This window comes from Mauremys mutica, unplaced genomic scaffold (assembly GCF_020497125.1).
Source record: "Mauremys mutica isolate MM-2020 ecotype Southern unplaced genomic scaffold, ASM2049712v1 000543F_np12_subseq_1:225212_obj, whole genome shotgun sequence".
In the NCBI taxonomy this organism is placed as follows: domain Eukaryota; kingdom Metazoa; phylum Chordata; order Testudines; family Geoemydidae; genus Mauremys; species Mauremys mutica.
In genome coordinates this window covers 59,982-72,973 of record NW_025423000.1, presented here as the reverse complement: position 1 = coordinate 72,973, position 12,992 = coordinate 59,982, and the positions used below count along the sequence as shown (strand labels likewise).

Below are 12,992 nucleotides of genomic sequence, written 5' to 3'. Positions count from 1 at the left end.
AGAGTGGGAGCTTCCCCACCTTCCCGGCCACAGGTCCACGGGGCTCATGGATGGAGGAGTTTGGGGGGCTGTGGGGGCCCCTGAAGGACTAGCTCAGCGTGTGAATGAGTGACTGGGATGTATGTGGGGGCCGGACTGTGGGTTGGGGGTGTCCAGGGGACCCAAGGGAAGGGACTAGGGGGATTAGGGATAGAGGAAGGTGGGGTTACCAAGGAAGGGGCGCGGCAGGGGCTGGGCCTGGCGCCTGGAACTGGGGGGTCTGAGCCCCCGGCCCCCCCGTGCGGAGCCGCCACTCACCGTCCCGCCCCAGTGCCCCTCAGACCGGCCCCGACCCGCCCGCCGGCTGCCCCCGAGCCGCGTCCCCCCCGCTCCAGAGCCGCCCACGGGGACTGATCCATGCAGCACCCCCGGCCGCCAGCAGGATTCGAATCCCAACGGCCGCAGCGCGCGCCCGGGGGTGGGGGCAGCGAAGCCTTGGGGCGAGGGAACCGGGGCCTCCCCCCACGCGCCGAGTCTCTGTCCCGTGCTCTCTCCGCCAATCAGGGAGCGGGGAGCGGCGAAGTGACGAGTTACGGCCCCTCCTCCAATAGAGGCCGCGTGTGAGCGAGAGAGAGAGAGAGAGAACTACGCTTCCCAGAGTGCACCGGGAGGGGCGCGTTGGCTGAGCAACCTGACGTCACTTCCGGTCTGAGACGAGCCAGGAACTACAACTCCCAGCCTGCCCCGGGGCGCCTCCGTCCTCTCCTGCCCAGGTGAGGGCGGGTCCCTGGGTCAACCTGACACCTCCCCCCAATGCAACTCCTCATCCCCGCCCCGCCCCCAGGGGAGATCCGGCCCCGCCCCCCTCCGGCTCCTGAGGCGAACTCGCGTGTCCCGGGGTTTCGGCCCGGCCCTGCCCCCCCCAGCGCCCCCCCCCCCGCCTGCTTCTCCCCTGGCCTCTCTCTCCCCATTCGGGGGGGGCTGTTGGATGGAGCCATATGGAAATACGGGGAAGCCAGGAAATAGGGGGGTGGGTGGGGCAGGACTCCTGGGTTCTCCCCCAGCTCTGGGACGGGGGCGAGGGGGGTAGAGTGGGGGAGGGGCTGGGGTGCCTGCTGCCCTCGCGGTGACCAGCAGAGCCCCCCCCCCCCACAGCTTGTCACCCAACCAGGCGCTGGGTGTGCTGGTGCCTGGAGCTGCCCCTGGTTCCAGCCCCTCTGCCCAGGCAGCTCCCCCAGCCTGACACACACACCCAGCCCCAGCACCCGCCCCACCCCAGGGCTCCTCAGCCCAGAGGGGAGCCCCCCCCCGGCTGAGTGGGGAATCAGAACCCCCCGAAATTACCCTGGGACCAGCATGATCTGCCTCCGCCCTGCCCTGCTCCGCATGTATTCGGAGTGAGTCAATTTCCCTGTCCCAACATGTGTCCTGCCCTGTGTCTCTTCTCCTCCCCAGCTCCCTCCAAACCAGCCCATTTCCCTGCACCCCGGGCTGGGTCTCTGCCAACCCCCCTTCTCCCCTCCTGCCCCCAATATCTCCCTGCCCCTACAGGTCTATAGGCCTGGATCCCTCCCTCCCCCCTTCTCCCCTCATTTCCTGCCTCTAGGGGTTTATGGGGCTGGGTCTCTCCTCCCTCCATCCCCTCCCCTGCCCCCAATATCCCTCTGGGGCTCTGTGGGGCTGGGGCTCTCTCCCTGCCCCTGTGCTCCCCCCTGCACAGCATGTCCTGGGAGTGACTCAGTTTCCCTGGACCAACATTTCACACACCCCCACCCGACATGTCTCCCTCCACCCCACCCCATTTCTCCTGCACCCTGGGCTGGGTCTCTGCCAATCCCCCTTCTCCCCTCCTGACCCCAAGATCCCCTGCCCCTGCAGGTCTATGGGGCTGGGTCTTTCCCTTCCCCCTTTTCCCCCCATCCCCTCATCCCTTCCCCCAATATCTCCCAGCCCCAGTCTGTCTATGGGGCTGGGTCTCTCCCTGAAGCCCCGCCCCCAGCGCGGGGCTCACAGACAATCCCCGCCCGGCAGCTGTGACGTGCGCTGGGGCTGTGACGTACGGTGACGTGTTCACTCCCCGCAGGCAACTCATTCAATCGAGACCAAAACGACAGGAGGTGTCACGTGTCCATGGGCGGGGCTATGCAGATGAGCAGTGTCTGGCGGCAGGACGGAGATCAGCGAGAGGAACCGAACGAGCCCGGCGGAGAGAATTCTCTGCGTGTGGACAGAATCCGGTGTGGGGAGTTCGTGCTGTGGGTGCCTGCGCCGGAGTCACTTCGGGGCAGTGATTGCCACTGAGCTGCATAGTGACCAAAGGCGTGTGACTGGGGTGTGGTGCCTGACGGGGAGCAGCTCATGGTGAAAAAGAAAGAAAGCAATGGGAGCAGCAGATCCTGTCCTAGCAGTGGTCTGTGGGGACGTGGGGGTTTCTTTGCAACCATTAGTAGGATTGTTGTGGGTGCAACTAGACCCACTCCCCTTCTCTGGTGGGGCGGGGCTTTTACTGTCTGCCTTGGGGAGGGGGAGGTCCATGATGCAGCAAAGAATCCTGTGGCACCTTATAGACTAACAGATGTTTTGCAGTAGCCCTCTGATACTTGAGGTCCATGATGTCACAGCCCATGGTGGGGGATGGGGGGGCGTTGAATCATGTTTCTGAACTGGGACAGCAACTTCCCCTGTTCCCACTCACTCTCCACTAGGGGGCTGGGCTGGGATCTCTAGGGAGGGAAGCACAGGAAAAAACAGTCTCCCCTATGGAACCCAGGAGTCCTGGCTCCCAGTCCCCCTGCTCTAGATCCCCTCCACTCCCAGGGCCAGGGATAGAACCCAGGGGTCCTGGTGCCCAGCCCCCTCCCTGCTCTGACCACTCGACCCCACTCCCCTCCCAGGGTGGTGCAGGGGTCACTGGGTCTGTGTCTCAGCTCTGCTAAGGGCCTTGACTGATTTTCTCAAAGTGCTTCCTTCTGAATCCAGCACATCTGCCCCCCCCCCCCGGTCACTGCCCACCCCCGTGTGGGGGCACCAGCACTGTGCCGGATTGTGAAGGAAAATTGTCCAAACTGGCCCAGGAGAGACGTGTGTGTCCCTGCTGCCCCCTGCTGGTGGGGCTGAGCCCTGCTCTGTGTGTGTGTGTGTGTGTGTGGTGGCTTTGCAGGATTTTGTATCCTGCAGCAAGTGACACACACACACACACATTGACGCACAAGGGACTCACACAGTCCCAAGAAAACTTACACACAACACACCCAGAGGGGCATGCTAGCTCCACCTGCAAAGAGAGAAACAATCACACCCCCAGCCACACTCACAATCTCACACACACTGGAATATTCGCAATTGTGCTCAGAGACACAACCGCACACAGTTCACTGCCACTGCTCCCAACACAAGGACCTCCTGCCCCACACAGCCTGTGCCGAGGCCTGTGGAACTCACTGCCACTGGACAGCTACCCATGAGAATGGACCTTTCCAGGAGACCAATAGACATCGCCGTGGCGACAGAGGGGGGTGGGCTCCCGGGGTCTGACCCGGGCTGAGACTGGTTCTGACCTAGAGGGGTCTATCCAGCAGGGGGCCGCGTGACCCACACACAAACCCACCAGAAGTGCCTTTCTTAGCGGGTCTCCCAGGCCATCCCCCACCCTGTCCCGGGTTGGGTAGCAAAGGGGCAGTACGGGACACTGGGCCGTGTCACAACCCAGCCCCAGCCCCTCGCTCCCACAAGCTGGTGAGTTGGGTAACTGCTGAGGGATTGCACAAGAGAGAGTCAGAGCCAGGGAGAGAACCCAGGAGTCCTGGCTCTCCCCCTGACACACACCCTAACCACTGGCTCCCACTCCCCTCCCAGGGCTGGAGATAGAACCCAGGAATTCTGACCACCAACTCCACCCCCCCCCCCCGCTCTGACCACCAGACCCCACACTCCCCTTTTAGATTTTAGTCTCGCTGCCTCTTCTATCCACCCACCCCACCTGTCCATCCCTTTGCTGCAGGTTTTTGGGGTGTCACCCCTGTTCTGCACTCCCCCAGTGCAGCCCAAGGCTTTTCCTCCCCCCAACCGCACATCCTCACCCCCCTCATGCTGGATCATCTGCTTGGCCCCCTGCCCCCTCTCGGGGTGTGCTGTGCGGCGTGGCTGGGGATTGTGCAATGGCCCAGCACCAGGCAACACAGAACGGACACCACATGCCCTGCCCCACCTCATCTGAGCTGCTCTCCAGGTGCATCGGAGCCCAGTGCCCCACACCTGGGCCCTCCTTCCCCACAGGGGGTGAACTGCAGCCCCTGCCACACTCCACAGAGGGATTAAGTGTCAGGCCAGCCAGCCCTTGTAAGATGGGGAAATCACCAGGGTCGACGGTATGGGGGCTGTGACATATAGAGAAACGGTTGTTGCACCGGCAGAGGGCAGCTGAGCATTCGCACACACATACACACACACACACACAATTCCAAACATACACGAACACATGCATGAATCCAGCCACACACACACACAATTGCTAATATACACAAACACCCACATAAATCCAGCCAACATCAACACAACTACTAACAGACACAAACACATGCACAAATCCAGCCACATGAACACACACACATTTGCACAGCCACAAACACAACCCCCAGAGCTGTAATAACACCCCCCTCCACACACAAAACCCTTGCAGAAAACCACACAAACACATGCAGAAATCAATTCACCCATCCATCCACCCACCCACACATACACCATCCCCATTCTGTGCACACACCTTGGGTCACTGTGACACTGAAGACTTCAGTTGGATGGGGGCCCCAGCACCATGTGTCTTTCCAAGCAAGGTTGAGCAATTCCCCCTGTGTGGCCTCATGCGGGTGATGGCTGATTCCCCCAACTTACAGCCAGTGGTGAGCTCCAGCCAGTTCACACCCATTCACAAGAACCGGTTGTTAAATTTAGAAGCCTTTTTAGAACCGGTGGTTCCAGGACAACCGGTTCTAAAAAGCTTTTAAATTTAACAAAGGCTCAGGCAGCTGTCTGCCCGGCCCCAGCTCACCTCCCCCTCTCCCCTGAGTGCTCCGCCCTCCTCCTCCTCTGCTTCCCGCGAATCAAATGTTCACGGGAAGCCAGAAAAAAGCAGCAGGCAAGTAAGCTGGGTGCGGGGGTGGAATGGCTCCCTCTGGCCCTGGCCAAGTGCCCCAGCCCGGTCCCAGCCAAGCACCCCCAGCTCGGGCCCGGCCCGGGGAGTTGGGCCTCGCGGCTCTGGCCCCGGTGCCGGTCCGGCCCGGGGAGTCGGGCCCCGCAGGGCCGGTTGAGGTCCCGGCGGAGTGGACCCGGTCCCGGCCCCAGGCAGTGTGGTAAGGGGGCAGGGAGCAGGGAGGGGGTATTTGGTTGGTTGTGGGGGGGTGGATAGGGGTCAGGGCGGTCAGAGGGCAGGGAACAGTGGGATTGAATGGGGGCAAGGATCCCGGGGGGCAATCAGGAAAGAGCAGGGGTTGGATGAGGTGGTGGGGGCACTCAGGGACAGAGAGAAGGGGTGGTTGGATGGGGCAGGGGTCCCGGGGGGCCATCAAGAATGAGAGGAGGGGTTGGATGGGGCTGCAAAGGGCAGTCAGGGGACAGGGAAAGGGGGGGATGGGTCAGGGGTCCTGGGTGGGGTGTCAAAAACATGGGGGGTTGGATGGGGCATGACCTCCCGGGGGGGCACGACCCCCCTCGTGAGGTGAGAAGGAGGGAACCGGTTGTTAATATTTTGGCAGCTCATCACTGCTTACAGCATAGTGACAACCATACTACACAATTCTTATAACTTCATATGCATGAATGGTATACATCTATGGGTAGATAAATGACTTTCAGCAGATCATATCCTTTCCCCTGATACCTTACAAGTCATGCTCTATATGTAAGATCACGATTATATGAAAATGAGGAATATGGGGGTTACAGCCGCTCCCCCAAAGGTCTAGAATGTCACACTAAGATTCTATTTTCATTTACGTAACCAGCTTTGACCTCTCTGCCTAACACTTATAATCACTTACAATCTATCTTTCTGTAGTTAATAAACTTATTTTAATGTTTTATACTTACTTGTGAAATTGTCCAAAGTGCTTGGGAAAGCTGCTCAGATTAAAAAGGCTGGTGCATGTTCACTTTCTTTTTGAGGAAGTCGCGAATTAATTAATGAGCTTGCACTTTTCAAGAGGTTTTGAGCAGTGTAAGATGGTACATTTCTGAGGTGCAAGGCTGAGGGCTGGGGAGATATGCTGGTGTCTCTCTATGTATAATTGAGGAGTGGCTTATAGAGCATTCATGCAACTTAGTTGGGTGCATTGCTGCATGTTGTTGGCTGAGTGATCACAGCACATGGAGGGGGTTTTCCTGCTTGTCACTAGTGCAGCATTGTAAGACACAGCCCAGGCTGGAGAGAGAAGAGGACAGAGCAGTTCCACAGTTTGGGATTGTACCCCACAGATCCCACCACACAGAGATCCTGCTGTGACCAGCCGTGGTAATACTGTGCTTAGTGCTCTGCCTTGTAGCTTCAACAGCTGCACATGCAAGATGAGTTGCAGTGACCTTGACCTTGTTTCCATGTTTATCCAAAGCCTCCTTTTGACACTTGTCAGCAAAAAGACCCGTTTCTTTTGCAAGCATTTGTATGGCTAGCCAGAGTCGGGCTTCTCCATTAACAAAAAAGATTGACCAAAAGGGGACAAGAGGAGGCACGTTCAGCAAGGCAGCATTGGATGCTGGATCCTGAATCTGCTCTTTATCCAGCAGCTCTCTTGGCTAGCTCTGCCATGGTGCCACGCTCTGGGAATTCTCCCCTAACTGCTCAATTTTTCATCAACAATAACATGAAAGGTGAAAGGAGAATAATTCTCCATTTCCTGCAAGCCCTGCAGAGAACCCTCTAGAAGGGGCTCTGTGCACAGATATCCCCAGCGAATTGCATGGGCGCACGACATAGGCTCTCCTGTCACAGCAAATTGCAGCCGGCGCAATCTCCTTGCCAATGCCAATAGCCTTTTCATCAACACCAGACTGAGGATTTGATTCTCTCCAACGCTCTGCTGGAAAGAAGCCTTTTCCTTCACAAGCCTACTAAGCCATGGTGCCTTCCCCAACAGAGCTTTTTCAACCACTCCACTTGATGGTCCAAGACTACACCTTCAAATTCCAACGTAAAAATGTTCCTCATTTCCATCAAGACTTGCAGACCTTGAGCAGGCTGGCTCAGTGCACAGAAAGCCACAGCTGAGCTGACAGAGGGTTTCTAACATGCGCTTCTCCCACAAGCCGCTGTGGTCAGATACTGATTAGTGCTCTGTGTTTCAGTCACAGCAACTTCAGCTTGAGTCATGGTAACCTTTCAATCAGCTCCAGACTTACCATTTAACACTTTCCAAGACTTAGCTGCAAGGAAGGTTCTCTGTGTCTTGAACAAGCACTTACAAGGATTGTGCAATGAGGTCTTTTATTTCATGAGAAGAAATAAAAGAAAGGAGCCTGACAGAAAAGCCAGGTTCAGCAAGGAGGAACTGGCAGGCCAAGCCAGGATCTCCTGGTGAGTAGGAAGGCTCTTCAGCCAGCTCTGCCCAAAGATCACTATCCAGAGGCCACTTCCCACAGAGACTGATTATGGTTACAGGCCCACCCTGAAATTAGAGCAGGATATTTTAAAGCTTATTCTCACAGTAAAATAACACAATTAGGCCATGTCAGCACAGCGGAGAAAGCACTCCGTCATTTCACAGTTATTGCTACTGATCTCACTGACAAACTTCCTTTTCTCAGGGCTGCTCCCAGCACTTTAGGGAGTTTTTCCTCTTCTCCCTTCCAGCTGTGGTGACGGGACTGCAGCAGCTCCCCAGAGCCAGCTTTGCTCTTTCACTTACATCCTTCACTTCTTTGGCTGAAGCTGTGTTTGCCCCCAGTTTAATCCATAGCTGAGACCTCAGGTACCAGCAGCTAGTTACAAAGGCTCAATTCCCATCGCCATCAGTGGGAGGTTATCCTGGGCTGCCAGGGCTGCAGGATTTGGCCCACGGACAGTCAAGGTGCTACAGCAGCTACATTCTTACGTGGTGAGTCCTGCAGCCTATTACCAAACTGCTCTGTCATAGTCTGCAGGGGGCCTGACTTTTTGAGAATCTGGCAGAAGAGAGACCCTGGAGCAGAGAAGGAAAATGTCCTCAGCAGTCACAGCTGGCAGGAGCAGCAAAGACTGAGTATCAGACACACTTTTTCACCAGGACAATAAATGTACACAACCCCCTGATATATTCTCAATTCACTCCCCCCTCCCAAGGAAGCCCTATTCTGCTCTATTACACTCTCATGGGAGGAGAGGGAAGGTCCTCTCATGGGTAAATAACTGGTTACAAGGTAGGAATAAATGGTCAGTTTTCAAAATGGAGAGAGGTCAATAGTGGTGCCCCCCACGGGGTCTGGGACAAGTGCTATTCAACATATTCATAAATGATCTGGAAAAGGAGGTAAACAGCGAGGTGGCTAAATTTGCAGATGATCCAAAACTACTCAGGAAAGTTAAGTCCAAAGCAGCCTGGGAAGAGTTACAAAAAGAGCTCACAAAACTGGGTGAAAGGGCAACAAAATGGCAGATTTGTTGATAAATGCAAAGTGATGCACATTGGAAAACATAATCCCAACTATACATACAAAATGATGAGGCCAAAAATAGCTGTTGCCACTCGAGAGAGATCTTGGAGTCACTGCAGATAGTTCTCTGAGAACATCCACTCAGTGTGCAATGACAGTCAAAAAAGCAAAGAGAATCTTGAGAATCATTATGAAAGGGATAGAGAATAAGACAGAAAATATCATATTGCTTATGGGGCCCCACATGCATTGGCCTCCCCTCAGGCAGGGGGCTTATAGGCCCTTCTGCCAGTTGGTGCTGGCAGCAGCAAGGGCTGGGTTCAATGTCTAGGGGAGGAGAGCAGCAGAGACGCAGGAGGAGAGAGAGTCCTGAGAGGGAAGCAATGAGAGCAGAGTGCAAACCGACCAGCTGAGGGTCTCACAGGAGTCCTGCAATAACTGTAGCTCCAGGTCCCATCAGAGCCACCCAGAGGCAGGGGTCAGTGGAGCAATTTGCCCTCGGCCCCGCAGGGGCCCCCATGAGAATTTTTCAGGGCTCCTGGAGCAGAGTACTTCACTAACTCTGGGGGCCCTGGAAAACTCTCGTGGGGCCCGGGCCTCCAGAGATTCTTCTGCTCCGGGTCTTCAGCAGCAATTCAGTGGCGGGGGGTCTTTCCACTCCGGGACCCGCCACCAAAGTGCCCCAAAGTTATTTTATTCAAATTTCCAGAACTGAGTTCATACATTCAATGTTATGTGTCCCCACTAGAGCATGTGAATTCGGGGGAGTGCGTGCACAGTACTGAGGCTAGCATCAAGTGGCAGAGCGTTGCACTGTGGCAGCTATCCCACAGTTCCCGCAGTTTCTGCCACCCATTGGAATTGTGGGTTAAGCTCCCAGTGCATGATGGGGCAAAAATATTCTCACGGGTGTTTCTGGGTGTGTGCCGTCACTCGCTCCTCCCTCCGTGAAAGCTACGGCAGACGCCATACTGCCAGCATACGGTGCAGCACGGTGCAGCGCCTGTCTCCTGGTATGTTGATCCACTTCAAGTGTCCTCTCCTCTTTCTATCTACTCTTTCAACTAACCATTTTGCGCCATTTCTCGGTCATCGTGAACAGAGCCACACAGCTTCCAACACTTTCTCCAGATTGTCTGTGCTGGGCTCCCGTGGAAGCTACCGAAGGCAACAATTCCCCACCATTTCTCGGCCATCATGAACAGAGCCACAAAGATTCCGCCGCAAATTCTGCAGGTCCAAATCAAGTCTCTGGAGTACATCCATAGCTGGGATGGGTCATTCTCTCCCTTGTCTAGAGCTTCAGTTTGTAGCAAAGTCCCTCCAGCGGTATCTGCCTTCTCTCAATGGGTCGATTGTATAGCTGATGGTCCTTAATGGGCCATCAAGCAGGCTAGGCAGAACTGACACCAACTTGTCTGGCTGGGGTGTTCACCGGAAGCAGAGCACAAGTTTGAAATACGGGCAGCATAGAGCCAATATTCATAACATCAATTACAAAAATGATACATATCTAGAGATAGCATCATTCTAATCAGCCAATCAGAACCTCTCCATAGACCCCTTACACGACAACCTTTCTACAATATTGGCTGCAAATATAGAACAGTGGTCGCAATGGTGATCTATACAGTTACAGATTATGTCAATAAAGTCACAGGAGGTGACACGGCATCAGTGAGACCGATACTGGAATACTGCCTCCAGTTTTGGTGTCCCCATTTGAAAAAGATGTTGTGAAATTGTCAGCAAAGAGCCACCAAATGTTCTGAGGGCTGGAGAAAAATGCCTTCTAGTGAGCTATTGAACGAGCTCAACCTGTTTAGCTTATCAAAAGAAGATTGAAAGGTGACTTCATTGAAGTGTTGAAGGGCCTTAATGCAGAGAAAAGATTGGATAGTAAAGGGCTCTTTAATCCAGCAGAGAAAGGCATAACAAGATCCAATGGCTGGAAGGTGAAAAGAGACAAATTCATATTACAACAAAGGCACAAATATTCAACAGCGAGGATGATTCACCACAGGAACAATCTCCCAAGGAAAGTGGTGGATTCTCCATCTCCTGATGTCATTTAATGAAAACTAGATGCCTTTCTGGAATGTGTTTGCCCCAAAAGTAGCTATTGTGTCATACAGGAGGCGTGTGATAGGCAGGGGGTCAGATTAGATGCTCTAATGGTCTCTTCTGGCCATAAAGTCGACTAATTTCTGAAAAACAGAGTGTAGCATTGGGAGCAGCGTCTGACATTTTCCTGTCTAGCCGGCTTGCTTCCTAGAACGAACGCTCCTTGAGTGGGGTGATCCAAGGGAGTAGCTCAAACCTCCAAAGTGCCTGGCCAGGGGCAGGACATTAGCACAGCAAGGGAGGGGTGTGGCAGTGACATCACAAAGGCTTTTTGCAGGACCTCAGACTATTGGTCAACGGTGGTGGGGAGGTGGTGACCTCACAGAGAGATGCTGACATCAGCCAGGCAGGACAGGGGGGAGCGGCCAGGGAAACCTCAGAGACTCCTGTGGCTTTGCTTCAGCAAGTCTCCTTCTCCAGGTCTCTCTTTCAGGACTCTCTCTTTGAGAGAGTGTTCAAGTTCACGGACGTGAGCGCCAGGAGGAACCTCTTTCGAGTTTTCTCCTTCCCTTTTCCTGATTTTACTAGAAAACAGCCGTCCCTGTTTAGAAGATAAGAGCCTCCTCGAGATTTCAAACCTGTTCAGTCTGATCCATCTGGTGACAGTTGAATTCTAGGCATGGAAAACACGAACTTAAGGAGGCAGAATTTTATTCCGCACCTGGGATTTTGTCCCTTAAAATCACTGGGGTCATTAGGGTTTGTCCTTTTTGTTTCGCCTTTTCCTCCATCCATCCCTTCCTCCTTTCTCTTTGTCTCTTGCTTCTTTTGTCCTTTCACCTGTTCCCCTCCCAACACCAGGAGCAGCGTGTGTGTGTGTGTGTGTGTGTTGCGGGGGAGTGCTCGGCAGCTCCCACTGTGGGAGGTCCACCCAAAAATGTGGGGCTGAAATAGTGCTCAGGCAGTGATCCCCATCGGTGACCTGGGCCACCCTTTGGGCTCTCTGGTGAGAACCCTCAGCCTCCCGTCCTGTCTCTACCCTGATTGGCTGAGCAGGGGGTTATTGACAGGGAGGAGACTCAGGTCCTTGTTGTTCTCTTTTAAGACCAAGGAAATAAGTCACAACCTGTTATATGTTGACAAATTTTGCTGCATTAATTGTCCCTGAGCAGTGATTCTCTCTAACATTGCAGTTCTCCTCAAATACTTGCTGAATAATTACTGTGCACTGTTGTTGGTCTGGAGCTCATCTGAGAGCACTTTAATCAGGTCATTCAGTGTTTGAAATTCACGATCTTATGGTTAGTATGAAAATCAGGGCTCTTGGGTCCTATTCCCAACTCTGCCACTGACTGGCTGTGTGACCTAAGACAAGTCAATTCTCCTTTCTCAGCCTTGGCTTCTCCCTCTTTCAAGTAGGGATAATAATGATCCGCTCCTACCTAGCTCAAGGTGGGTGGAAGATGGGGATCCATTGGAGAGTATCAGAGTATCAGAGGGGTATCCGTGTTAGTCTGGATTTGTAAAAGCAGCAAAGACTCCTGTGGCACCTGGTTAAGCAAACAGAACAAACCCCAAATCCCCCCTGTGCTTTGGGAGCCAGGTTTGCGGTGGGAATTCTGTAGTTCAGATGACTTCACGCCTGGGCATTGGGATTCTTTACCAGTTTCTCTGGCATTGGGGCAATTTTGTGCTCACAGCTGTGATGGCCGAGTGGTTAAGGTGTTGGAGTTGAAATCCAATAGGGTTCCCCTGCGCAGGTTTAAATCCTGCTCACAGCGAGGCCTGTGTTTTAGCCAGTCTCTCACCCGGGTAATACCTCTGTACAACCCCCTGAGACACTCTCAATTCTCTCCCCACCCCAAGTAAATCCTGTTCTGCTGCTTTCATAGAGATCCCTGGGGCACCACCTCACACTGTGTCCCTGAGGGGTCAGGCAAACTCTCAGCACCTGAAGCCTCTGCCACTCACCTAGTGCCCCATAGATCAGCCATAGCCCTGGTTCTGCTCCTCTCTCTAGAGTGCGAAAGGAGCCGAGTCAGCGACTTCATGGTAGCTACGGCGCTGCAGAACCAACAGAGGAAAAATAGGTGCTCAGCACCCACTGGCAGCCAGCTCCGCCCCCCCACTACAGGCCTTGCTGACAAGCTCCTCCTCTTCCCCTTCAGCACCTCCCACCTGCCAGTGACCAGCTGTTCAGTGGGGTGCAGGAGGCGCTGGTGGGGGAGGGGGAGGAGCAGGGAGAGGATGAGGTGGGGGAGGGAGAGGAATGGGGCAGGAAGGTGCAGGGCGGGAAGAGATGGGACAGAGGTTGGGGCTTGGGGGAAGGG

At 54.6% G+C, this 12,992-nt stretch overlaps 1 long non-coding RNA gene and 1 other non-coding gene across 2 annotated transcripts; both read left to right on the top strand.

Moving 5' to 3' along the window:
• On the top strand, positions 1-2,196 carry LOC123357360. The gene is made up of 3 exons (XR_006575544.1): positions 1-119; positions 591-752; positions 2,063-2,196. It is a non-coding gene; the product is annotated as an uncharacterized LOC123357360 (long non-coding RNA).
• A 10,165-nt stretch (positions 2,197-12,361) lies between these two features.
• TRNAS-UGA lies at positions 12,362-12,443 on the top strand. Its single transcript has one exon. It is a non-coding gene; the product is annotated as a tRNA-Ser (tRNA).
• Positions 12,444-12,992: the final 549 nt, after the last annotated feature.